The sequence below is a fragment of the Perna viridis genome, chromosome 9 (genome assembly GCF_037379345.1).
Source record: "Perna viridis isolate PV_CMFRI_1.1 ecotype Kerala chromosome 9, ASM3737934v1, whole genome shotgun sequence".
Lineage (NCBI taxonomy): Eukaryota > Metazoa > Mollusca > Bivalvia > Mytilida > Mytilidae > Perna > Perna viridis.
In genome coordinates this window covers 30,646,324-30,651,306 of record NC_142453.1, presented here as the reverse complement: position 1 = coordinate 30,651,306, position 4,983 = coordinate 30,646,324, and the positions used below count along the sequence as shown (strand labels likewise).

At 31.5% G+C, this 4,983-nt stretch overlaps 1 pseudogene; it reads right to left on the bottom strand.

Annotated features, from left to right (window-relative positions):
* Nucleotides 1-2,500: 2,500 nt before the first annotated feature.
* Nucleotides 2,501-4,767, bottom strand: LOC148607765 (uncharacterized; annotated as a pseudogene).
* Between the last annotated feature and the right edge of the window lie 216 nt (nucleotides 4,768-4,983).

Below are 4,983 nucleotides of genomic sequence, written 5' to 3'. Positions count from 1 at the left end.
TTTGTAAACTATGACGAAATTGTGAAAAAAAGTTTGAAGTTATCACATCTTGTGCCATCGAGAATCAAAGTAAAATGTAAAAAAAACTACAGGAAAGTGTACCAAAAATATTATCTTTTAGTACTGTTATCAAAAGTAGCCAAGAATTTCAATTTTCATATTGCCGAATTTCATGCAAATCCGTAAAGGAACATTTTTTGTACCTTATTCACGTAAATCATTTTCTGATTTGATGGGGAGTTGTCTGTAACTTCTTGCACAAAATATAGTTTAATTAATTCGATATTTATCAAAATATATATAGAAGGCAAGTAGAAAGTAGTTTTCATTCGACAGGCCTAAATTTTCAATGTCGAAAATAATCATAGATATCCATCAATTGGATGTGACACAGTAATCGTTACACATGACATAGTCATTTTTTTTCATTTTTCGAATAGACAATACACAGGAAATAGTCCCACCGTCGCATGAGGTCATTGATAACGATGGATAACATTTTAGTCCTAAATACCCGTTGTCCTACTATACCATAAATAATGTTTTGATTGATCAAAATCTTAGGTATAAATGGCCAAAAAGATTTCTGCAATAATGGTCTTTTTCAACTCTTTATGAATTGTACATTTTTTGTTTGCATTTATATTTTTTTATTTTTATTTGGGGGGAGGGCAGTTTCTTTCCGGTCAAAGTCTTGCTGTGTTAAACTTTCAATTAAAATTCAAATTCAGAGCCGTTCGATCTCTGTGGTCTTATCAAGCTGCAAGCAAACTAAATGGATAAGGGGTTTATATTTGTGGAATATTGATGGTAGCCGTTAACGCACTCTGAATAAGACATCCATTAACAACCAATACTGTGCTGCTTCATGGATTTCTTTTCAAATAAATTTGCAGGGAATGAAACCGTAATTATGGAATGGGTTATAGTTTTCAAACTGTTTTACTCCTTCCGCTGCAACGCGATAATGATATTGAAGAGTCCGTTCATTCTCACACATTGTTAAATTAAGATAAAAATATAGCAGAGGTTGCTATCATGGATTTTTCTGATAAACTTAAAAATCAGCAAAGACCGGTTTATATTGTGAAAGTTTTATCTTTTGTTTAATGAAATTCTATTTCAAAGGTGTAGAGGTATCAGGCAATGGTTAAAGTCAAAATAATCTACTTTATTGTGGAAATATTAACATGTCAAAAACATGGTTATGATTATTAGATAATGATTTTGTCAATTATAGAAGAACTTATTCACATAGTAATTTATATTGTTCCATGTTTTACAACTGATTTATAAAAGTATTATAAAATGATTTCCTTAATTTTGCTTCAATTTTCATACCGCTTGACCGGTGTGAAAAAAAAATGTTCTCATCACTAGTGATTTTTTTGTTTTCAAAGTTCGATTGGCTTAGAAATCGATATCCTAAATCGCCTAGATTGCCATTGTAGTTATATTTCAGTTAAATGAGATAATTTTGGTGTGTTCTTGCCTTGAAAAACAATTATGAGTGGACTTTAGACGATTTGAAGTGAAAAAACCTTTGAAATCGTCTGGTTTCTTTTGCGTTTGTATGACGTCAACATGTTTCATACGAATCGGAATCATAGCGTTTCGCGCGCTTGTCATTTCTGGATGTTTTTGACGTGTTTAGGGTTTAGAGAAAGAGAATCTACACTCAAAGCGTGTTGATTATGAATTTCTCGCATCTCGTGAAATGAATTTTATAATTTGAATAGCTCGACAAGCCTCGCGATCAAAACTATAAAATTCATTTTACTCGATGTGAGAAATTCCATCATCAACTCGTTATCGTTGTAGATTCTATATTTACATAGTTCCAGTACTATATACTAAGACATAAACTTCATTTATGTATGCTGTACCGGTGTTTCAATAAATTACCTTTCATTCGCAGCTTTAAATCAAAATACATAGGAAGATCCAAATAAAAAAAAATAATTGTAAACATGTCTCCAAAGTCAAAAATGTCGAATTAGGAAGCCACATCTAATGCTGAGAATTTGTACCATATTCAGTGTAAGAAATGAGGCCATAGTATTTAGGGATACTACTGGATATCCCAAGCATTAACAATTGAATGAGTTTTCAGTACCACTTCTATACAATTATTTTTATTATAAAGACCGTCCTAAGAATTTTATCCTAAAACAGCAAATAAAAAAATGTGTACAATATATCGAAGTTTGCGATATAAATGATTGGTATTTTTTTTTCTGTAACAGACGCCTGCATTGTAGGTTAACCCGAATGTTAATCCATATTAAACATTATTTGGATTTTGATAATTTCTTTTTAGTTTCTTTCGTTGTTATTTGTTATTTTTTCCTTTGATTTTGCTGTCATTATTTTACTTTTTTTTTATTTTAAATAGTATTTCCATGAATTTACATCAATATTGCAAAGTGAAACATCGACAGATATCAATATCCGCAACAATGAGGTAAAATGAATAAAACATTTTCGAACAAATATTGTTTTATTTTGAACAAATGACACAATAGACCTCTGTTCCATCCTTGTACGGCGGACATCTGAGGCTTCCACATTTTGCCCTCACTGCATAAAGCAGTGCGCCATCCTCGTCTGAGTTTCTGCTGTCTAATCGTTCAGTCGTTCGTTTATGTCAATCCAAATGTACTCACTCCGATAATGTGTCTTGTCTTCTGTCATTAAAATACCATCGTATTCTTTAATCCAGCCTTTATAACACATCTTGCGTCCTTTTAAAAAAAGAAATCAAATTTCCTTTCTATCTTTTATCTAGTTTATTTATTATTAAAGAACTATTAAGATAATATTTTGTGAGTTTATGGTCTATAATTTATATTTCGTTATCAACAGTGCCTATTTTTTTTGTATTTATCAGCTTTAAGACACATATAGCTATTTTATAATATAAGTCATAAGAAATGATGAGAATAAAAAATGCTCATTAGGCCATCGGTACAATATGAAACCAAACGTTTCAGGTCACATTTAGCCGTTCACATGGCGAATGAATAAACACGCACCTATGAACCCCGTTACTCGACAATTAAAAAAGTAAATGTGATAAAAACATTGAGGAACCAAAGTTATTAAAAAAAAATTAAAAGAGACGTTAAAAGCACAACGTTTAAAATGTTGATATTACAAAACACTTAAAAGCAAAAAGTCCCTCTGGTATACCTGTGCTGTTTAATTTCTAAACCTCGTATATCGGTGACAATTGTTAGCAGTAAATTTAAAATACCTGGTATCATGATGACAGACGAGAGTCGTTGCCGTCGACAGAAAGCTCAAGGCACTTCTTCACTGTATAAACTTGATGATAGACTTGGGGGCTTTTGACACCCGACAACCTGATACTCAGTTCCGAATAACATATCGTTTGAATAGGCATAAGGTTTTCGTTTTCAGGATCTTGTGGGAGGCAGGCATAGTTTGTCAACCGCACCATCTCTAACTTTGAACCACATCCCTCCAACCTGCCCTGTTCGTGTTTGTTGACAAAACAAATAGAATGAAGTAGAATTTCCGATTTGCTCTGTAGAAACCTTTGTTTGCTCAATGATAATGGTTTACTTACTACTCTTAATTTGATTTTACCTTTTTTTATATTCGTTCATATTATTTTTGCGATCTCCAGTAAAAGTCTTAAGTGAAGAATGGTAAGATATTGACAAATATTCTACTTAGAACTTACATGAAAGTATGATATCTATACTTTTTGTTTTTGTCATGGTAATTATTTGAACCAACCTGTATAAACTATTTCTGTCTTTTTTCTGGGCACGTCTTATGTCCCCATCTAATATAAGTTGCGCCAATATCTTCAAAATCAAAGCATATGCAATAAATTTAAAGACATCTGATTTACATCTGTCTACATACTGGTCTTCCCTCTTCGTCGATTTCTTTGTGAAAGAACGATCATAAAAATTGCAGGTGCTTCAGCCATGAACTATTTATAATGTGTCGTAAAATGTGTTTGTTGTGTTTATTTATATATTAATGATATTAAGGCTGACATTGTCATTGAAACTTACAATTCCGTTCATATAAGGTGCTATATAAGGATATACATTAAGTTGACGAAATTTAGTTTTTATTTTTTTAAAGACCAAAGGCACATGCAGATAATGGATTTGTATTAATAAGGTATGAAAACGTTGCACTATGAGATAATTTTAAGCAGCAATCTTTGTAAGAACCATGTAAAACCATTCTGTAAAAATGTGATAACCTAAAAAAGGCTGCATATTTTTATTTTTGTTATTAAGTTGTAATATAGGTCTGTACGATGAAAAGTATGTTATTCATTCCAATCTGTCTGCTCTTAGGAGATAATCAACATTGAAAATCAAACAGTTTCTATTGTATTTTAGTGTCATTTACAGAGTTATCTCCCTTAATTTTGTATTCTTCTGTACATTCTATATAATTTTGATCTCCTATGAACAAAGGTTAAATGAAAAGCCATATGTCACTTTGTGTTTACTATGACATTTTAAACAAAATTTCAATAAATAAAATATGTAGGTCTTCCAACCATGCATCACATTTTGCATGATTCTTAGCTGGAGTGCTGCTTAAGTATACCTATTCGACTTGATTTTTATTCCTGTACAACAAATCAATAATATGAATCTGATTTTACGAAACACAAATTGTAAAATTTATCTTACTTGCTGGTCCTTTTTGTTCTTTACCTTCCGTTTTTCTAGATGAATGTAGATAATGCTGCATTGTGTCTATCACCATCAGGTTGTAACTTTTACAGTCATGACTACAGACACAGTCATCAACAATAACAATAGAACTATGGCTTTGATATCAAACATCGTTGCTTATGACTAGAATATCTGAAACGTGAAATCAAGGCTCATGTGTCATGCATTGAATTATTCTATCCGAAGTTTACAGGGAGTAGTCATGTTGATTTTTAATACATAGCTGTATTCGATAAGATATAGAACT